Here is a 23,369-nt window from a genome sequence, read left to right as displayed (position 1 = left end):
TTAATTTTTCCATTCCCCCCACCTTTCTTTTTAGATAAGCATAGTTTGTTTTCTAAGTCTGTGAGTGTCTTCCTCTGTGGAAATATGTTCATTTGTGTCAGTTCTTAGATAACGCCTCTAAGTGGTATCATAAGATATGTCTTTTGCTTTCCGACTTACCTCGTGTTCTGTGATTATCTCTAGGCTCATCTATGGTGCCTCAGAGAGAAGTGTTTCATTGTTTTCCATGGCTAATATTCCATTGTGTACATGGACTACTTCTTCTTTATCCATTCATTCGTTTATGGACATTTTGGTTGCTTCCGTGTCTTGGCTATTGTGAAAGTTCCTGCAGTGCAGCTGTTGAAGCCTGTGCCTTCTCGACTCTGGACTTCTCAGGTGAGAGGCTCATCGGTGGGCCTGCTGAATGGAATGGTGGCTCAAGTTTTACTTTTAAACGCAGCTCCTTTCTGTTCTCAGTATTGGCTGTTACCACTTTACATCTCACCAGCAGCTAGAGGGTACACAGTTCTCTAAATCCCCTTCAGCATTTATTGTTGGTAAACTTTTTGCTGATGGTAGTTGACATGGGTGAGTTGAAACCGTCTTGGAGGTTGGATTTTCATGAGTCTAATAATTCCTGATGTTGAGCTTTTATCCATTCTCCTCATTGTTGAAAAAGAGTGAGTAAAACTTTCCCCTCCATACTATCTCCTTGAAAATTTTGCCAGTTTTGAATTTTTTTTGGCCATTCCCTACCTCGGGACATTTTTTGACGGCAGGTGTCCTTTAGAGCCCTGAGTCCTTGTGAATGTTAAGTGACCATTAGCTGTGGGTTTAAAGCCGCCCTTGTGGGAAACGGCCACAAGGCGGCAGCATTTCTTCATTTCCAACTCTGGGATTTGGGGCAACAGAGCTTTCCTGGAAATCATGTTAGAACGCTGCAAATTAGAGTGGAATGTGCCAGCGCAAACCCCCAAGGGCTTACATCTCCTAAATTGTTGTTTGCTTTTGAAATTTGATTTTTATGAACGATCAGAGCAAATTTGATAAAAATGTAGATTCTCCTGGGTGTACAGTTTCTGGTTCATCCTATCAATGTATCTGTTTATTCCTCTTTGGATCCTTTCCCATGTATGTTATTATAGAGTGTTGAGTAGACCTCTCTTCGTATTCCATAGTTATTTTGTGATTATATATATATATATATATATATATATATATCATATGTATTAGTACATGTCTGTTAAACCCCATAACCTAATTCATACATTCCCTACACCTTTCCATTTGGTTCTACATAATTTGGTTTTCTGAATCTATGCGTGTCCTTCTCTTGGAAATTATTTCATGGGTATCAAGTTTTAGGTAACACGTATAAGTGATGTCATAGGATATCTGTCTTTCGGTTTCTTTCTTACTTCAAGTTGGGTGATTATCTCTAGATCCTTCTGTAGTGGTGGCAACGGCACTGTTCCATGCTTTTTCATGGCTAATATTCCGTTGTGTACACGGACGACTTCTTCTTGGTACATTTTTCTGTTGGTGGACATTTTGGTTTCTTCCAGGTCTTGGCTATGGTACATGTTGCTGAATTGAAGGCCTGGCAGGCTGTTTCTTTTTGATTCTGGTCTACTCAGGTGATAGGCCCATCAGTGGGCCTACCAGATCACATGGTAGCTCAATTTTTACCTTTAAACGCACCTCCGTTCTGTTCTCACTACTGGCTCTTACCAGGTTACATCCCACCAGCAGCTAAAGGGTATGCAGTTCTCTAAAACCCCTTCAGCACTTATTTTTTTGTAGAGTTTTCTTGCTGATGATCATTCTGACGGCTGTGAGGTGAACGTTTTGGTACACTGGATTTGCATGGCTTTATTAATTCCTGATGTTCAGCCTTTGTCCATTCCCGTTTTTTTAACAAAAGAAAGAAAGAAAGAAAGAAAAAGAAAGAATCATAAGACAAATGTGCATAAAATATGCCTCTTGAAACTGTCGTTTTGAAATGTGGACGTCTTTCGAATTTTTTGGTCGATATACGACCCCAGGATTTGTTTTCAGGGCAGGTGTCATTTACACGCCTGCAATTATTTTGAATATCAACTGACCATTAGCACTGGGTTAAAAGCTGCTGTTGTGTGAAACGGCCACAAGGTGGCAGCAGCTCTCCTTTACTAAATCTGGTTACTAGGGCAACAGAACGTCAATGGAAGTCGTGTTCTAGGTTGTAATTTAGAATGGAATTTGCCAGGAGAAAGCCCCTTAAGTTTATGTCCCACTACATCTTGTTCGTTGTTTTTTAATTGAATTTATATTTTTTATCACAGCAAGTTTGATTACAATGCTTTGCTTGTTCTAGGTGTGCAAGATGTGGTTCTTTTACACATATACCTATGTCTATTCTTCCTGGGATCCTTTTCCCATGTACGTTATGAGAGAATGTTGAGTAGTCTTTTCTTGGTATTCTGTAGGTTTTTGGTGATTATATATTTCACCTGTGTTTGTATATGTCCCTTAACCCCAATGACCGAATGTATCCAATCCTCACACCTTTCCATTGGTGAACCATAAGTTTGTTTAATGAATCTGTGATTGCCCTTCTCTGTGGAAACATCTTCACTGGTATCAATTTTTAGGTAACACCTATAAGTGATACCATACACTATGTGTCTTTCTCTTTCTGACTTACTACATGTTGCGTGATTACCTGTAGACTCATCTACAGTGCTGCAAATGACATTGTGTCCTTTTTTTCCTTGGCTAATATTCCGTCTGTACATGTACCAGTTCTTCTTTGTCCACACATGTGTTGATGGACTTTTTGGCTGCTTCCATGTCTTGGCTATTGCAGCAATGCACATTTGCCTGCCTGTGTCTTTCCAATTCTGTCTTCTTACGTTATAGGCCCAGGAGTGGGCCTGCTGGATCGTATGGTAGCCAAATGTTTACCTTATAACGGCACCTCCATTCGGTTCTCATTAGTGGCTCTTACCAGGTTACATCCCACTTCAAGTTGAGGGTACGCACTTCTCCACAACACCTTCAGCATTTATTGTTTGTAGTTTTTTTGCTGATGTTTATTCTGACTAGTGTGAGCTGATACCTCTTTGTGGTTGGATTTGCATGCATCTCATAATCCCTTGAAATTGAGCTTTCTGGCATGTCCTTTTTTCCTTCAAACGGTGAGTACAGCTTAGCTCTTCAAATTGTTTTCTTGAAGTATGTGTGACATTTTGAACTATTTTGGCCATTACTTCCCTCAAGACACTTTGAGGGCAGGTTTCATTTACAGCCCTCCAGTACTGGTGCATAGGAAGTGACCCTTAACGCAGGTTTTAAAGCTGCTGTTGCAGGTAACGGCCAGAGGGCGGCAGCATTTCTGCTTTTCCCAATCTGGTAACTAGGGAATCCGACCTTCCTGCCAGCGTTGGTCCTCGGTTATAAGTTAGAGGGGAATGTGCCCGGATAAACCCCCAAAACCCGACGTCTCCTTACTTATCTTTGTTTTTTTAAATGAATATATAGTTTTTTATTGGAGTCATATTCCGGTGTGTACATGGACCACCTCTTCTTTGTGAATTCCTCTGTTGATGGACATTTTCATTGCTTCCAAGTGTTGGCTATGGTAAATATTGCTGGAGTGCAGGATTGCCAGCCTGTTTCTTTATTATTATTCTGATTTTTTGCGGTACGTGGGCCTCTCACTGCCGTGGCCCCTCCCGTTGCAGAGCACAGGCTCCGGACACACAGGCCCAGCAGCCATAGCTCATGGGACTAGCCGCTCCGCAGCATGTGGGTTCTTCCCGGACCGGGGCACGAACCCGTGTCCCCTGCATCGGCAGGCGGACTCTCAACCACTGCGCCACCAGTGAAGCCCAGCCTGTGACCTTTTGATTCACATCCTCTCAGGCGATAGGCCCAGAAGTGGGTATGCTTGATTGAATGGTAGCTCAATATTTACCTTTTCAAGGCACCTCCTTTGTGTTTTCATTACTGGCTCTTACCATGTTCCACGTTGAACCAAGGGTAGGCATTTCTCCACACCCCCTTCAGCATTTATTGTTTGCAGAATTTTTTCTGATTGCCATTCTGACTGGTGTGAGCTGATAGGTTTTTGTAATTTGGATTTGCATGTGTTTAATTATTCCTAGTGTTCAGCATTTTCCACACCGTTTTAAATTTCTGTTAAACAAACGGTGAGTACAATAGACCAGTTGAAATTGCCTTCTTGAAAGGTGGCCCTCTTTTGAATTTCTTGGTCTATTTTCGACCCCAGGGTTTTGTTTTTTTTTTTGAGGGCAGGTGTCATTTACAGGCCCGCAATGAGTGTGAATATTTAGTGACCATTAGCACTGGGCTTAAAGCTGCTGTTGTGGGAAACGGCCACAAGGCGGCAGCATTTCTCCATTCCCAAATCTGGTTACTAGGGCAGCAGAGCCTTTCTGGAAGTCCTGTTCCTAGGTTGTAAATTACAATGGAATGTGCCAGGAAAAACCCCCATAAGTTTATGTCACTTTACTTCTTGTTTTAATTTTTTTATCGCGGTAATGATTAGAATATTGTTTGTCCTAGGTGTACACAATCTGGTTCATTTGTACATTACATACATATGTTCACGTACAGATCCACTTCCCATGTAAATTATTGCAGAGTGTTCCATAGACCTCCCTTGCTATATGTCCGGTCTTTTTGATATATGTATTTAATAGGTATCTGTACACGTATGGTAAGTGTACTCTTAATTTTTCCATTCCCCCCACCTTTCTTTTTAGATAAGCATAGTTTGTTTTCTAAGTCTGTGAGTGTCTTCCTCTGTGGAAATATGTTCATTTGTGTCAGTTCTTAGATAACGCCTCTAAGTGGTATCATAAGATATGTCTTTTGCTTTCCGACTTACCTCGTGTTCTGTGATTATCTCTAGGCTCATCTATGGTGCCTCAGAGAGAAGTGTTTCATTGTTTTCCATGGCTAATATTCCATTGTGTACATGGACTACTTCTTCTTTATCCATTCATTCGTTTATGGACATTTTGGTTGCTTCCGTGTCTTGGCTATTGTGAAAGTTCCTGCAGTGCAGCTGTTGAAGCCTGTGCCTTCTCGACTCTGGACTTCTCAGGTGAGAGGCTCATCGGTGGGCCTGCTGAATGGAATGGTGGCTCAAGTTTTACTTTTAAACGCAGCTCCTTTCTGTTCTCAGTATTGGCTGTTACCACTTTACATCTCACCAGCAGCTAGAGGGTACACAGTTCTCTAAATCCCCTTCAGCATTTATTGTTGGTAAACTTTTTGCTGATGGTAGTTGACATGGGTGAGTTGAAACCGTCTTGGAGGTTGGATTTTCATGAGTCTAATAATTCCTGATGTTGAGCTTTTATCCATTCTCCTCATTGTTGAAAAAGAGTGAGTAAAACTTTCCCCTCCATACTATCTCCTTGAAAATTTTGCCAGTTTTGAATTTTTTTTGGCCATTCCCTACCTCGGGACATTTTTTGACGGCAGGTGTCCTTTAGAGCCCTGAGTCCTTGTGAATGTTAAGTGACCATTAGCTGTGGGTTTAAAGCCGCCCTTGTGGGAAACGGCCACAAGGCGGCAGCATTTCTTCATTTCCAACTCTGGGATTTGGGGCAACAGAGCTTTCCTGGAAATCATGTTAGAACGCTGCAAATTAGAGTGGAATGTGCCAGCGCAAACCCCCAAGGGCTTACATCTCCTAAATTGTTGTTTGCTTTTGAAATTTGATTTTTATGAACGATCAGAGCAAATTTGATAAAAATGTAGATTCTCCTGGGTGTACAGTTTCTGGTTCATCCTATCAATGTATCTGTTTATTCCTCTTTGGATCCTTTCCCATGTATGTTATTATAGAGTGTTGAGTAGACCTCTCTTCGTATTCCATAGTTATTTTGTGATTATATATATATATATATATATATATATATATCATATGTATTAGTACATGTCTGTTAAACCCCATAACCTAATTCATACATTCCCTACACCTTTCCATTTGGTTCTACATAATTTGGTTTTCTGAATCTATGCGTGTCCTTCTCTTGGAAATTATTTCATGGGTATCAAGTTTTAGGTAACACGTATAAGTGATGTCATAGGATATCTGTCTTTCGGTTTCTTTCTTACTTCAAGTTGGGTGATTATCTCTAGATCCTTCTGTAGTGGTGGCAACGGCACTGTTCCATGCTTTTTCATGGCTAATATTCCGTTGTGTACACGGACGACTTCTTCTTGGTACATTTTTCTGTTGGTGGACATTTTGGTTTCTTCCAGGTCTTGGCTATGGTACATGTTGCTGAATTGAAGGCCTGGCAGGCTGTTTCTTTTTGATTCTGGTCTACTCAGGTGATAGGCCCATCAGTGGGCCTACCAGATCACATGGTAGCTCAATTTTTACCTTTAAACGCACCTCCGTTCTGTTCTCACTACTGGCTCTTACCAGGTTACATCCCACCAGCAGCTAAAGGGTATGCAGTTCTCTAAAACCCCTTCAGCACTTATTTTTTTGTAGAGTTTTCTTGCTGATGATCATTCTGACGGCTGTGAGGTGAACGTTTTGGTACACTGGATTTGCATGGCTTTATTAATTCCTGATGTTCAGCCTTTGTCCATTCCCGTTTTTTTAACAAAAGAAAGAAAGAAAGAAAGAAAAAGAAAGAATCATAAGACAAATGTGCATAAAATATGCCTCTTGAAACTGTCGTTTTGAAATGTGGACGTCTTTCGAATTTTTTGGTCGATATACGACCCCAGGATTTGTTTTCAGGGCAGGTGTCATTTACACGCCTGCAATTATTTTGAATATCAACTGACCATTAGCACTGGGTTAAAAGCTGCTGTTGTGTGAAACGGCCACAAGGTGGCAGCAGCTCTCCTTTACTAAATCTGGTTACTAGGGCAACAGAACGTCAATGGAAGTCGTGTTCTAGGTTGTAATTTAGAATGGAATTTGCCAGGAGAAAGCCCCTTAAGTTTATGTCCCACTACATCTTGTTCGTTGTTTTTTAATTGAATTTATATTTTTTATCACAGCAAGTTTGATTACAATGCTTTGCTTGTTCTAGGTGTGCAAGATGTGGTTCTTTTACACATATACCTATGTCTATTCTTCCTGGGATCCTTTTCCCATGTACGTTATGAGAGAATGTTGAGTAGTCTTTTCTTGGTATTCTGTAGGTTTTTGGTGATTATATATTTCACCTGTGTTTGTATATGTCTCTTAACCCCAATGACCGAATGTATCCAATCCTCACACCTTTCCATTGGTGAACCATAAGTTTGTTTAATGAATCTGTGATTGCCCTTCTCTGTGGAAACATCTTCACTGGTATCAATTTTTAGGTAACACCTATAAGTGATACCATACACTATGTGTCTTTCTCTTTCTGACTTACTACATGTTGCGTGATTACCTGTAGACTCATCTACAGTGCTGCAAATGACATTGTGTCCTTTTTTTCCTTGGCTAATATTCCGTCTGTACATGTACCAGTTCTTCTTTGTCCACACATGTGTTGATGGACTTTTTGGCTGCTTCCATGTCTTGGCTATTGCAGCAATGCACATTTGCCTGCCTGTGTCTTTCCAATTCTGTCTTCTTACGTTATAGGCCCAGGAGTGGGCCTGCTGGATCGTATGGTAGCCAAATGTTTACCTTATAACGGCACCTCCATTCGGTTCTCATTAGTGGCTCTTACCAGGTTACATCCCACTTCAAGTTGAGGGTACGCACTTCTCCACAACACCTTCAGCATTTATTGTTTGTAGTTTTTTTGCTGATGTTTATTCTGACTAGTGTGAGCTGATACCTCTTTGTGGTTGGATTTGCATGCATCTCATAATCCCTTGAAATTGAGCTTTCTGGCATGTCCTTTTTTCCTTCAAACGGTGAGTACAGCTTAGCTCTTCAAATTGTTTTCTTGAAGTATGTGTGACATTTTGAACTATTTTGGCCATTACTTCCCTCAAGACACTTTGAGGGCAGGTTTCATTTACAGCCCTCCAGTACTGGTGCATAGGAAGTGACCCTTAACGCAGGTTTTAAAGCTGCTGTTGCAGGTAACGGCCAGAGGGCGGCAGCATTTCTGCTTTTCCCAATCTGGTAACTAGGGAATCCGACCTTCCTGCCAGCGTTGGTCCTCGGTTATAAGTTAGAGGGGAATGTGCCCGGATAAACCCCCAAAACCCGACGTCTCCTTACTTATCTTTGTTTTTTTAAATGAATATATAGTTTTTTATTGGAGTCATATTCCGGTGTGTACATGGACCACCTCTTCTTTGTGAATTCCTCTGTTGATGGACATTTTCATTGCTTCCAAGTGTTGGCTATGGTAAATATTGCTGGAGTGCAGGATTGCCAGCCTGTTTCTTTATTATTACTCTGATTTTTTGCGGTACGTGGGCCTCTCACTGCCGTGGCCCCTCCCGTTGCAGAGCACAGGCTCCGGACACACAGGCCCAGCAGCCATAGCTCATGGGACTAGCCGCTCCGCAGCATGTGGGTTCTTCCCGGACCGGGGCACGAACCCGTGTCCCCTGCATCGGCAGGCGGACTCTCAACCACTGCGCCACCAGTGAAGCCCAGCCTGTGACCTTTTGATTCACATCCTCTCAGGCGATAGGCCCAGAAGTGGGTATGCTTGATTGAATGGTAGCTCAATATTTACCTTTTCAAGGCACCTCCTTTGTGTTTTCATTACTGGCTCTTACCATGTTCCACGTTGAACCAAGGGTAGGCATTTCTCCACACCCCCTTCAGCATTTATTGTTTGCAGAATTTTTTCTGATTGCCATTCTGACTGGTGTGAGCTGATAGGTTTTTGTAATTTGGATTTGCATGTGTTTAATTATTCCTAGTGTTCAGCATTTTCCACACCGTTTTAAATTTCTGTTAAACAAACGGTGAGTACAATAGACCAGTTGAAATTGCCTTCTTGAAAGGTGGCCCTCTTTTGAATTTCTTGGTCTATTTTCGACCCCAGGGTTTTGTTTTTTTTTTTGAGGGCAGGTGTCATTTACAGGCCCGCAATGAGTGTGAATATTTAGTGACCATTAGCACTGGGCTTAAAGCTGCTGTTGTGGGAAACGGCCACAAGGCGGCAGCATTTCTCCATTCCCAAATCTGGTTACTAGGGCAGCAGAGCCTTTCTGGAAGTCCTGTTCCTAGGTTGTAAATTACAATGGAATGTGCCAGGAAAAACCCCCATAAGTTTATGTCACTTTACTTCTTGTTTTAATTTTTTTATCGCGGTAATGATTAGAATATTGTTTGTCCTAGGTGTACACAATCTGGTTCATTTGTACATTACATACATATGTTCACGTACAGATCCACTTCCCATGTAAATTATTGCAGAGTGTTCCATAGACCTCCCTTGCTATATGTCCGGTCTTTTTGATATATGTATTTAATAGGTATCTGTACACGTATGGTAAGTGTACTCTTAATTTTTCCATTCCCCCCACCTTTCTTTTTAGATAAGCATAGTTTGTTTTCTAAGTCTGTGAGTGTCTTCCTCTGTGGAAATATGTTCATTTGTGTCAGTTCTTAGATAACGCCTCTAAGTGGTATCATAAGATATGTCTTTTGCTTTCCGACTTACCTCGTGTTCTGTGATTATCTCTAGGCTCATCTATGGTGCCTCAGAGAGAAGTGTTTCATTGTTTTCCATGGCTAATATTCCATTGTGTACATGGACTACTTCTTCTTTATCCATTCATTCGTTTATGGACATTTTGGTTGCTTCCGTGTCTTGGCTATTGTGAAAGTTCCTGCAGTGCAGCTGTTGAAGCCTGTGCCTTCTCGACTCTGGACTTCTCAGGTGAGAGGCTCATCGGTGGGCCTGCTGAATGGAATGGTGGCTCAAGTTTTACTTTTAAACGCAGCTCCTTTCTGTTCTCAGTATTGGCTGTTACCACTTTACATCTCACCAGCAGCTAGAGGGTACACAGTTCTCTAAATCCCCTTCAGCATTTATTGTTGGTAAACTTTTTGCTGATGGTAGTTGACATGGGTGAGTTGAAACCGTCTTGGAGGTTGGATTTTCATGAGTCTAATAATTCCTGATGTTGAGCTTTTATCCATTCTCCTCATTGTTGAAAAAGAGTGAGTAAAACTTTCCCCTCCATACTATCTCCTTGAAAATTTTGCCAGTTTTGAATTTTTTTTGGCCATTCCCTACCTCGGGACATTTTTTGACGGCAGGTGTCCTTTAGAGCCCTGAGTCCTTGTGAATGTTAAGTGACCATTAGCTGTGGGTTTAAAGCCGCCCTTGTGGGAAACGGCCACAAGGCGGCAGCATTTCTTCATTTCCAACTCTGGGATTTGGGGCAACAGAGCTTTCCTGGAAATCATGTTAGAACGCTGCAAATTAGAGTGGAATGTGCCAGCGCAAACCCCCAAGGGCTTACATCTCCTAAATTGTTGTTTGCTTTTGAAATTTGATTTTTATGAACGATCAGAGCAAATTTGATAAAAATGTAGATTCTCCTGGGTGTACAGTTTCTGGTTCATCCTATCAATGTATCTGTTTATTCCTCTTTGGATCCTTTCCCATGTATGTTATTATAGAGTGTTGAGTAGACCTCTCTTCGTATTCCATAGTTATTTTGTGATTATATATATATATATATATATATATATATCATATGTATTAGTACATGTCTGTTAAACCCCATAACCTAATTCATACATTCCCTACACCTTTCCATTTGGTTCTACATAATTTGGTTTTCTGAATCTATGCGTGTCCTTCTCTTGGAAATTATTTCATGGGTATCAAGTTTTAGGTAACACGTATAAGTGATGTCATAGGATATCTGTCTTTCGGTTTCTTTCTTACTTCAAGTTGGGTGATTATCTCTAGATCCTTCTGTAGTGGTGGCAACGGCACTGTTCCATGCTTTTTCATGGCTAATATTCCGTTGTGTACACGGACGACTTCTTCTTGGTACATTTTTCTGTTGGTGGACATTTTGGTTTCTTCCAGGTCTTGGCTATGGTACATGTTGCTGAATTGAAGGCCTGGCAGGCTGTTTCTTTTTGATTCTGGTCTACTCAGGTGATAGGCCCATCAGTGGGCCTACCAGATCACATGGTAGCTCAATTTTTACCTTTAAACGCACCTCCGTTCTGTTCTCACTACTGGCTCTTACCAGGTTACATCCCACCAGCAGCTAAAGGGTATGCAGTTCTCTAAAACCCCTTCAGCACTTATTTTTTTGTAGAGTTTTCTTGCTGATGATCATTCTGACGGCTGTGAGGTGAACGTTTTGGTACACTGGATTTGCATGGCTTTATTAATTCCTGATGTTCAGCCTTTGTCCATTCCCGTTTTTTTAACAAAAGAAAGAAAGAAAGAAAGAAAAAGAAAGAATCATAAGACAAATGTGCATAAAATATGCCTCTTGAAACTGTCGTTTTGAAATGTGGACGTCTTTCGAATTTTTTGGTCGATATACGACCCCAGGATTTGTTTTCAGGGCAGGTGTCATTTACACGCCTGCAATTATTTTGAATATCAACTGACCATTAGCACTGGGTTAAAAGCTGCTGTTGTGTGAAACGGCCACAAGGTGGCAGCAGCTCTCCTTTACTAAATCTGGTTACTAGGGCAACAGAACGTCAATGGAAGTCGTGTTCTAGGTTGTAATTTAGAATGGAATTTGCCAGGAGAAAGCCCCTTAAGTTTATGTCCCACTACATCTTGTTCGTTGTTTTTTAATTGAATTTATATTTTTTATCACAGCAAGTTTGATTACAATGCTTTGCTTGTTCTAGGTGTGCAAGATGTGGTTCTTTTACACATATACCTATGTCTATTCTTCCTGGGATCCTTTTCCCATGTACGTTATGAGAGAATGTTGAGTAGTCTTTTCTTGGTATTCTGTAGGTTTTTGGTGATTATATATTTCACCTGTGTTTGTATATGTCTCTTAACCCCAATGACCGAATGTATCCAATCCTCACACCTTTCCATTGGTGAACCATAAGTTTGTTTAATGAATCTGTGATTGCCCTTCTCTGTGGAAACATCTTCACTGGTATCAATTTTTAGGTAACACCTATAAGTGATACCATACACTATGTGTCTTTCTCTTTCTGACTTACTACATGTTGCGTGATTACCTGTAGACTCATCTACAGTGCTGCAAATGACATTGTGTCCTTTTTTTCCTTGGCTAATATTCCGTCTGTACATGTACCAGTTCTTCTTTGTCCACACATGTGTTGATGGACTTTTTGGCTGCTTCCATGTCTTGGCTATTGCAGCAATGCACATTTGCCTGCCTGTGTCTTTCCAATTCTGTCTTCTTACGTTATAGGCCCAGGAGTGGGCCTGCTGGATCGTATGGTAGCCAAATGTTTACCTTATAACGGCACCTCCATTCGGTTCTCATTAGTGGCTCTTACCAGGTTACATCCCACTTCAAGTTGAGGGTACGCACTTCTCCACAACACCTTCAGCATTTATTGTTTGTAGTTTTTTTGCTGATGTTTATTCTGACTAGTGTGAGCTGATACCTCTTTGTGGTTGGATTTGCATGCATCTCATAATCCCTTGAAATTGAGCTTTCTGGCATGTCCTTTTTTCCTTCAAACGGTGAGTACAGCTTAGCTCTTCAAATTGTTTTCTTGAAGTATGTGTGACATTTTGAACTATTTTGGCCATTACTTCCCTCAAGACACTTTGAGGGCAGGTTTCATTTACAGCCCTCCAGTACTGGTGCATAGGAAGTGACCCTTAACGCAGGTTTTAAAGCTGCTGTTGCAGGTAACGGCCAGAGGGCGGCAGCATTTCTGCTTTTCCCAATCTGGTAACTAGGGAATCCGACCTTCCTGCCAGCGTTGGTCCTCGGTTATAAGTTAGAGGGGAATGTGCCCGGATAAACCCCCAAAACCCGACGTCTCCTTACTTATCTTTGTTTTTTTAAATGAATATATAGTTTTTTATTGGAGTCATATTCCGGTGTGTACATGGACCACCTCTTCTTTGTGAATTCCTCTGTTGATGGACATTTTCATTGCTTCCAAGTGTTGGCTATGGTAAATATTGCTGGAGTGCAGGATTGCCAGCCTGTTTCTTTATTATTATTCTGATTTTTTGCGGTACGTGGGCCTCTCACTGCCGTGGCCCCTCCCGTTGCAGAGCACAGGCTCCGGACACACAGGCCCAGCAGCCATAGCTCATGGGACTAGCCGCTCCGCAGCATGTGGGTTCTTCCCGGACCGGGGCACGAACCCGTGTCCCCTGCATCGGCAGGCGGACTCTCAACCACTGCGCCACCAGTGAAGCCCAGCCTGTGACCTTTTGATTCACATCCTCTCAGGCGATAGGCCCAGAAGTGGGTATGCTTGATTGAATGGTAGCTCAATATTTACCTTTTCAAGGCACCTCCTTTGTGTTTTCATTACTGGCTCTTACCATGTTCCACGTTGAACCAAGGGTAGGCATTTCTCCACACCCCCTTCAGCATTTATTGTTTGCAGAATTTTTTCTGATTGCCATTCTGACTGGTGTGAGCTGATAGGTTTTTGTAATTTGGATTTGCATGTGTTTAATTATTCCTAGTGTTCAGCATTTTCCACACCGTTTTAAATTTCTGTTAAACAAACGGTGAGTACAATAGACCAGTTGAAATTGCCTTCTTGAAAGGTGGCCCTCTTTTGAATTTCTTGGTCTATTTTCGACCCCAGGGTTTTTTGTTTTTTGAGGGCAGGTGTCATTTACAGGCCCGCAATGAGTGTGAATATTTAGTGACCATTAGCACTGGGCTTAAAGCTGCTGTTGTGGGAAACGGCCACAAGGCGGCAGCATTTCTCCATTCCCAAATCTGGTTACTAGGGCAGCAGAGCCTTTCTGGAAGTCCTGTTCCTAGGTTGTAAATTACAATGGAATGTGCCAGGAAAAACCCCCATAAGTTTATGTCACTTTACTTCTTGTTTTAATTTTTTTATCGCGGTAATGATTAGAATATTGTTTGTCCTAGGTGTACACAATCTGGTTCATTTGTACATTACATACATATGTTCACGTACAGATCCACTTCCCATGTAAATTATTGCAGAGTGTTCCATAGACCTCCCTTGCTATATGTCCGGTCTTTTTGATATATGTATTTAATAGGTATCTGTACACGTATGGTAAGTGTACTCTTAATTTTTCCATTCCCCCCACCTTTCTTTTTAGATAAGCATAGTTTGTTTTCTAAGTCTGTGAGTGTCTTCCTCTGTGGAAATATGTTCATTTGTGTCAGTTCTTAGATAACGCCTCTAAGTGGTATCATAAGATATGTCTTTTGCTTTCCGACTTACCTCGTGTTCTGTGATTATCTCTAGGCTCATCTATGGTGCCTCAGAGAGAAGTGTTTCATTGTTTTCCATGGCTAATATTCCATTGTGTACATGGACTACTTCTTCTTTATCCATTCATTCGTTTATGGACATTTTGGTTGCTTCCGTGTCTTGGCTATTGTGAAAGTTCCTGCAGTGCAGCTGTTGAAGCCTGTGCCTTCTCGACTCTGGACTTCTCAGGTGAGAGGCTCATCGGTGGGCCTGCTGAATGGAATGGTGGCTCAAGTTTTACTTTTAAACGCAGCTCCTTTCTGTTCTCAGTATTGGCTGTTACCACTTTACATCTCACCAGCAGCTAGAGGGTACACAGTTCTCTAAATCGCCTTCAGCATTTATTGTTGGTAAACTTTTTGCTGATGGTAGTTGACATGGGTGAGTTGAAACCGTCTTGGAGGTTGGATTTTCATGAGTCTAATAATTCCTGATGTTGAGCTTTTATCCATTCTCCTCATTGTTGAAAAAGAGTGAGTAAAACTTTCCCCTCCATACTATCTCCTTGAAAATTTTGCCAGTTTTGAATTTTTTTTGGCCATTCCCTACCTCGGGACATTTTTTGACGGCAGGTGTCCTTTAGAGCCCTGAGTCCTTGTGAATGTTAAGTGACCATTAGCTGTGGGTTTAAAGCCGCCCTTGTGGGAAACGGCCACAAGGCGGCAGCATTTCTTCATTTCCAACTCTGGGATTTGGGGCAACAGAGCTTTCCTGGACATCATGTTAGAACGCTGCAAATTAGAGTGGAATGTGCCAGCGCAAACCCCCAAGGGCTTACATCTCCTGAATTGTTGTTTGCTTTTGAAATTTGATTTTTATGAACGATCAGAGCAAATTTGATAAAAATGTAGATTCTCCTGGGTGTACAGTTTCTGGTTCATCCTATCAATGTATCTGTTTATTCCTCTTTGGATCCTTTCCCATGTATGTTATTATAGAGTGTTGAGTAGACCTCTCTTCGTATTCCATAGTTATTTTGTGATTATATATATATATATATCATATGTATTAGTACATGTCTGTTAAACCCCATAACCTAATTCATACATTCCCTACACCTTTCCATTTGGTTCTACATAATTTGGTTCTCTGAATCTATGCGTGTCCTTCTCTTTGAAATTATTTCATGGGTATCAAGTTTTAGGTAACACGTATAAGTGATGTCATAGGATATCTGTCTTTCGGTTTCTTTCTTACTTCAAGTTGGGTGATTATCTCTAGATCCTTCTGTAGTGGTGGCAACGGCACTGTTCCATGCTTTTTCATGGCTAATATTCCGTTGTGTACATGGACGACTTCTTCTTGGTACATTTTTCTGCTGGTGGACATTTTGGTTTCTTCCAGGTCTTGGCTATGGTACATGTTGCTGAATTGAAGGCCTGGCAGGCTGTTTCTTTTTGATTCTGGTCTACTCAGGTGATAGGCCCATCAGTGGGCCTACCAGATCACATGGTAGCTCAATTTTTACCTTTAAACGCACCTCCGTTCTGTTCTCACTACTGGCTCTTACCAGGTTACATCCCACCAGCAGCTAAAGGGTATGCAGTTCTCTAAAACCCCTTCAGCACTTATTTTTTTGTAGAGTTTTCTTGCTGATGATCATTCTGACGGCTGTGAGGTGAACGTTTTGGTACACTGGATTTGCATGGCTTTATTAATTCCTGATGTTCAGCCTTTGTCCATTCCCGTTTTTTTAACAAAAGAAAGAAAGAAAGAAAGAAAAAGAAAGAATCATAAGACAAATGTGCATAAAATATGCCTCTTGAAACTGTCGTTTTGAAATGTGGACGTCTTTCGAATTTTTTGGTCGATATACGACCCCAGGATTTGTTTTCAGGGCAGGTGTCATTTACACGCCTGCAATTATTTTGAATATCAACTGACCATTAGCACTGGGTTAAAAGCTGCTGTTGTGTGAAACGGCCACAAGGTGGCAGCAGCTCTCCTTTACTAAATCTGGTTACTAGGGCAACAGAACGTCAATGGAAGTCGTGTTCTAGGTTGTAATTTAGAATGGAATTTGCCAGGAGAAAGCCCCTTAAGTTTATGTCCCACTACATCTTCTTCGTTTTTTTTTTAATTGAATTTATATTTTTTATCACAGCAAGTTTGATTACAATGCTTTGCTTGTTCTAGGTGTGCAAGATGTGGTTCTTTTACACATATACCTATGTCTATTCTTCCTGGGATCCTTTTCCCATGTACGTTATGAGAGAATGTTGAGTAGTCTTCTCTTGGTATTCTGTAGGTTTTTGGTGATTATATATTTCACCTGTGTTTGTATATGTCTCTTAACCCCAATGACCGAATGTATCCAATCCTCACACCTTTCCATTGGTGAACCATAAGTTTGTTTAATGAATCTGTGATTGCCCTTCTCTGTGGAAACATCTTCACTGGTATCAATTTTTAGGTAACACCTATAAGTGATACCATACACTATGTGTCTTTCTCTTTCTGGCTTACTACATGTTGCGTGATTACCTGTAGACTCATCTACAGTGCTGCAAATGACATTGTGTCCTTTTTTTCCTTGGCTAATATTCCGTCTGTACATGTACCAGTTCTTCTTTGTCCACACATGTGTTGATGGACTTTTTGGTTGCTTCCATGTCTTGGCTATTGCAGCAATGCACATTTGCCTGCCTGTGTCTTTCCAATTCTGTCTTCTTACGTTATAGGCCCAGGAGTGGGCCTGCTGGATCGTATGGTAGCCGAATGTTTACCTTATAACGGCACCTCCATTCTGTTCTCATTAGTGGCTCTTACCAGGTTACATCCCACTTCAAGTTGAGGGTACGCACTTCTCCACAACACCTTCAGCATTTATTGTTTGTAGTTTTTTGCTGATGTTTATTCTGACTAGTGTGAGCTGATACCTCTTTGTGGTTGGATTTGCATGCATCTCATAATCCCTTGAAATTGAGCTTTCTGGCATGTCCTTTTTTCCTTCAAACGGTGAGTACAGCTTAGCTCTTCAAATTGTTTTCTTGAAGTATGTGTGACATTTTGAACTATTTTGGCCATTACTTCCCTCAAGACACTTTGAGGGCAGGTTTCATTTACAGCCCTCCAGTACTGGTGCATAGGAAGTGACCCTTAACGCAGGTTTTAAAGCTGCTGTTGCAGGTAACGGCCAGAGGGCGGCAGCATTTCTGCTTTTCCCAATCTGGTAACTAGGGAATCCGACCTTCCTGCCAGCGTTGGTCCTCGGTTATAAGTTAGAGGGGAATGTGCCCGGATAAACCCCCAAAACCCGACGTCTCCTTACTTATCTTTGTTTTTTTAAATGAATATATAGTTTTTTATTGGAGTCATATTCCGGTGTGTACATGGACCACCTCTTCTTTGTGAATTCCTCTGTTGATGGACATTTTCATTGCTTCCAAGTGTTGGCTATGGTAAATATTGCTGGAGTGCAGGATTGCCAGCCTGTTTCTTTATTATTATTCTGATTTTTTGCGGTACGTGGGCCTCTCACTGCCGTGGCCCCTCCCGTTGCAGAGCACAGGCTCCGGACACACAGGCCCAGCAGCCATAGCTCATGGGACTAGCCGCTCCGCAGCATGTGGGTTCCTCCCGGACCGGGGCACGAACCCGTGTCCCCTGCATCGGCAGGCGGACTCTCAACCACTGCGCCACCAGTGAAGCCCAGCCTGTGACCTTTTGATTCACATCCTCTCAGGCGATAGGCCCAGAAGTGGGTATGCTTGATTGAATGGTAGCTCAATATTTACCTTTTCAAGGCACCTCCTTTGTGTTTTCATTACTGGCTCTTACCATGTTCCACGTTGAACCAAGGGTAGGCATTTCTCCACAACCCCTTCAGCATTTATTGTTTGCAGAATTTTTTCTGATTGCCATTCTGACTGGTGTGAGCTGATAGGTTTTTGTAATTTGGATTTGTATGTGTTTAATTATTCCTAATGTTCAGCATTTTCCACACCGTTTTAAATTTCTGTTAAACAAACAAAACAAACGGTGAGTACAGTAGACCGGTTGAAACTGCCTTCTTGAAAGGTGGCCCTCTTTTGAATTTCTTGGTCTATTTTCGACCCCAGGGTTTTGTTTTTTTTTTGAGGGCAGGTGTCATTTACAGGCCCGCAATGAGTGTGAATATTTAGTGACCATTAGCACTGGGCTTAAAGCTGCTGTTGTGGGAATCGGCCACAAGGCGGCAGCATTTCTCCATTCCCAAATCTGGTTACTAGGGCAGCAGAGCCTTTCTGGAAGTCCTGTTCCTAGGTTGTAAATTACAGTGGAATGTGCCAGGAAAAACCCCCATAAGTTTATGTCACATTACTTCTTGTTTTAATTTTTTTATCGCGGTAATGATTAGAATATTGTTTGTCCTAGGTGTACACAATCTGGTTCATTTGTACATTACATACATATGTTCACGTACAGATCCACTTCCCATGTAAATTATTGCAGAGTGTTCCATAGACCTCCCTTGCTATATGTTCGGTCTTTTTGATATATGTATTTAATAGGTATCTGTACACGTATGGTAAGTGTACTCTTAATCTTTCCATTCCCCCCACCTTTCTTTTTAGATAAGCATAGTTTGTTTTCTAAGTCTGTGAGTGTCTTCCTCTGTGGAAATATGTTCATTTGTGTCAGTTCTTAGATAACGCCTCTAAGTGGTATCATAAGATACGTCTTTTGCTTTCCGACTTACCTCGTGTTCTGTGATTATCTCTAGGCTCATCTATGGTGCCTCAGAGAGAAGTGTTTCATTGTTTTCCATGGCTAATATTCCATTGTGTACATGGACTACTTCTTCTTTATCCATTCATTCGTTTATGGACATTTTGGTTGCTTCCGTGTCTTGGCTATTGTGAAAGTTCCTGCAGTGCAGCTGTTGAAGCCTGTGCCTTCTCGACTCTGGACTTCTCAGGTGAGAGGCTCATCGGTGGGCCTGCTGAATGGAATGGTGGCTCAAGTTTTACTTTTAAACGCAGCTCCTTTCTGTTCTCAGTATTGGCTGTTACCACTTTACATCTCACCAGCAGCTAGAGGGTACACAGTTCTCTAAATCGCCTTCAGCATTTATTGTTGGTAAACTTTTTGCTGATGGTAGTTGACATGGGTGAGTTGAAACCGTTTTGGAGGTTAGATTTTCATGAGTCTAATAATTCCTGATGTTGAGCTTTTATCCATTTTCCTCATTGTTGAAAAAGAGTGAGTAAAACTTTCCCCTCCATACTATCTCCTTGAAAATTTTGCCAGTTTTGAATTTTTTTTGGCCATTCCCTACCTCAGGACATTTTTTGACGGCAGGTGTCCTTTAGAGCCCTGAGTCCTTGTGAATGTTAAGTGACCATTAGCTGTGGGTTTAAAGCCGCCCTTGTGGGAAACGGCCACAAGGCGGCAGCATTTCTTCATTTCCAACTCTGGGATTTGGGGCAACAGAGCTTTCCTGGACATCATGTTAGAACGCTGCAAATTAGAGTGGAATGTGCCAGCGCAAACCCCCAAGGGCTTACATCTCCTAAATTGTTGTTTGCTTTTGAAATTTAATTTTTATGAATGATCAGAGCAAATTTGATAAAAATGTAGATTCTCCTGGGTGTACAGTTTCTGGTTCATCCTATCAATGTATCTGTCTATTCCTCTTTGGATCCTTTCCCATGTATGTTATTATACAGAGTTGAGTAGACCTCTCTTGGTATTCTATAGGTATTTTGTGATTATATGTATCATATGTATTAGTACATGTCTGTTAACCCCCATATCCTAATTCATACATTCACTACACCTTTCCAATAGGTTAACCATAATTTGATTTTCTAAATCTATGCGTTTGATTCTCTTGGAAGTTATTTCATGGGTATCAAGTTTTAGGTAACACGTATAAGTGATGTCATAGGATATCTATCTTTTGGTTTCCTTCTTACTTCAACTTGTGTGATTATCTCTACATCCTTATATGGTGGTGCCAGCGGCACTGTTCCATGCTTTTCCATCACTAATATTGAATTCTGTACATGGACGACTTCTTCTTGGTGCATGTTTCTGTTGATGGACATTTTGGTTTCTTTCAGGTCTTGGCTATGGTACATGTTGCAGCAGTGCAGGATTGCCAGCCTGTGTGTTTTTGATTCTGGTCTACTCAGGTGATAGGCCCATCAGTGGGCCTACCAGATCACACGGTAGCTCAATTTTTACCTTTAAACGCACCTCCATTCTGTTCTCACTACTGGCTGTTACGACTTTACATCTCACCCGCAGCTATAGGTTATGGAAATCTCTAAAACCCCTCCAGCATTTATTCTTTGTAGACTTTTTTGCTGATGATCATTCTGACGGCTGTGTGGTGAACGTTTTTGTAGACTGGATTTGCATTGCTTTATTAGTTCCTGATGTTTTGCCTTTTTCCGTGCCCTTTGTTTTTAACAAAAAAGAAAGAAACAAAAAGAAGTAGAAGACAAAATGAGCATAAAATATGCCTCTTGAAATTGTCATTTTGAAATATGCACGTCGTTTGAGCTTTGTTGCTCGATTTATGAAACAAGGATTCGTTTCGAGGGCACGAGTCATTCACAGGCCTGCAATTATTTTGAATATCAAGTTACGATTATTGCTGGGTTTACAGCTGCTCTTGTGTGAAAACGCCCGCAACGCGGCAGCACTTATTCTTTACCAAATCTGGTTACTAGGGCAACAGAGCCTCAAAGAAAGTCGTGTTCTTGGGTGTAAATGAGAATGGAATGTGCCAGGAAAAAGCCCCTTATGTTTCTGTCTCACTACTTCTTGTTCGTATTTTTTAATTTAATTTTTCATTTTTTATCCCAGCAAGTTTGATTCCAATGTTTTGATTGTTCTAGGTGTGCAAGGTGTGGTTCTTTTACACATATACATATATCCATTCTTCTTCGGATCCTTTTCCCATGTAGGTTATGACACAAAGTTGAGTAGTCTTCTCTTGGTATTCTGTAGGTCTTTAGTGATTATATACTTCACCTGTGTTTGTATATCTCTGTTAAACCCAATATCCTAATGTATCCAATCCACACACCTTTCCATTAGTGAACCATAAGTTTGTTAAATGCATCTGTGATTGCCTTTCTCTGTGGAAATATCTTCACTGTTATCAATTTTCAGGAAACACCTATAAGTGATATAATAGGATTTGTGTCTTTCGCATTCTGACTTACTACAAGTTGCGTGATTACCTGTAGATGCATCTACGGTGCTGCAAGTGGCATTGTGTCATTTTTTTCCTTGGCTAATGTTCCATCTGTATATGTACCAATTGATCTTTGTCCACTCATCTCTTGATGGACTTTTTGGTTGCTTCCATGTCTTGGCTATTGTAATACTCCTGCAATGCATATTTGCCTGCCAGTGTCTTTCCAATTTTGGCTTCTTAGGTTATAGGCCCAGGAGTGGGCCTAGCTGGATCATATGGTAGCAAAATATTTACCTTGTAAAGGCACCTCCATTCTGTTCTCATTAGTGGCTCTTACCAGGTTACGTCCCACTTAAAGTTGAGGGGATGCACTTCTCCACAACACCTTCAGCATTTATTGTCTGTAGATTTTCTGCTGATGTTTATTCTGACAAGTGTGAGCTGATACCTCTTTGTGGTTGGATTTGCATGCGTCTCATAATCCTTTGAAATTGAGCTTTCAGGCATGTCCTGTTTTTCTTCAAACTGTGAGTACAGCTTACCTCTTCAAATTGTTTTCTTGAAGTATGTGCCACATTTTGAAATCTTTCGGCCATTACCTCCCTCAAGACATTTTGAGGGCAGGTTTCATTTTTGGCCCTCCTGTACTTGTGCATATGAAGTGACATTTAGCACAGGTTTTAAAGCTGCTGTTGAAGGTAACGGCCAGAGGGCTTCAGCATTTCCTGTATGTGTTAGGTTAAGGTTTAGGGTTAGGTTTAGGTTTAGGGTTAGAGTTAATGAACAGGTAAGGTTTAGAGTACAGGTGCGGGCACGACAAAGTCTTAGGGCATGGGTTAGTGTTCGTGTATGGGTCAGGTTTAGGGTATGTGTTAAGGTAAGGTTTAGAGTTAGGGTTAGGGTTAGGGATAGGTTGAGTTTTAGTATTAGGGTTAGCAAACGGGTAAGATTAAGGCTACAGGTGAGGGTACAAAAATGTGTTAGGGTTAGGGTAAGTGTTAGGGCATGAGTTAGTGTTCGTGTACGGTTTAGGTTTAGGGTAGGTGTTACGGTAAGTGTTAGGGTTAGCGTTAGTGAACGGGTAAGGTTTAGGGTACAGGTGAGGGTACGAAAACTTGTTAGGGTTAGGGTACGTGTTAGGGCACAGGTTAGTGTTCATGTACGGGTTTGGATTAGGGTATTTGTTAGGGTCAGGTTTAGGGTTAGAGTTAGTGAACGGGTAAGGTTTAAGGTACAGGTGAGCGTACAAAAAGGTGTTAGGGTTAGGGGACGTGTTAGGGCACGTGTTAGTGTTCCCTTATGGGTTAGGATTAGGGTATGGGCTAGGGTTAGGGTTAGCGAACGGGTAAGGTTTAGGGTACAGCTGAGAGTACAAAAACGTGTTAGGTTTAGGGTACATGTTAGGGCACAGGTTAGTGTTCGTGTACGGGTTAGGATTAGGGTATGGGCTAGGGTTAGTGTTAGCGAATGGGTAAGGTTTAGGGTTTAGGTGAGGGTACTAAAACGTGTTAGGGTATGTGTTAGGGCACACGTTAGTGTTCGTGTGCGGGTTAGGATTGGGGTATGGGATAGAGTTAGGCTTATCAAACGCGTAAGTTTTAGTGTACAGTTGACAGTACAAAAACGTGTTAGGCTTAGCGTATGTGTTAGGGCACATGTTAGTGTTTGTACACGGGTTAGGGTAAGGTTTCGGGTTAGGGCTAGGATTAGGTATAAGGTTAGGATTCGGGTTGGTGAACGGGTAAGATTTAGGGTACAGGTGAGGGTACAGAAACGTGTTAGGGCATGGGTTAGTGTTCGTGTACGGGGTAGCATTAGGGTTAGGTTTAGGGTTAGCGAACGGGTAAGGTTTAGGGTACAGTTGAGCTTACGAAAACATGGTAGGGTTGGGTACGTGTT

General features: G+C 41.5%; 1 long non-coding RNA gene across 1 annotated transcript in view; it reads left to right on the top strand.

Annotated features, from left to right (window-relative positions):
• The window catches only part of LOC309800262, a 47,404-nt gene extending 27,962 nt beyond the window's left edge, over positions 1-19,442 (top strand). The window contains exons 7-11 of the long non-coding RNA XR_014293429.1: positions 184-378; positions 4,901-5,095; positions 9,618-9,812; positions 14,330-14,524; positions 19,041-19,442. This is a non-coding gene — a long non-coding RNA (uncharacterized lncRNA). The remainder of the gene's footprint in view (positions 1-183; positions 379-4,900; positions 5,096-9,617; positions 9,813-14,329; positions 14,525-19,040) is intronic.
• Positions 19,443-23,369: the final 3,927 nt, after the last annotated feature.

The sequence above is a fragment of the Mesoplodon mirus genome, assembly GCF_964341445.2.
Source record: "Mesoplodon mirus genome assembly, chromosome: 1".
In the NCBI taxonomy this organism is placed as follows: Eukaryota; Metazoa; Chordata; class Mammalia; order Artiodactyla; family Ziphiidae; genus Mesoplodon; species Mesoplodon mirus.
This window is presented reverse-complemented; position numbering and strand designations above follow the sequence as displayed.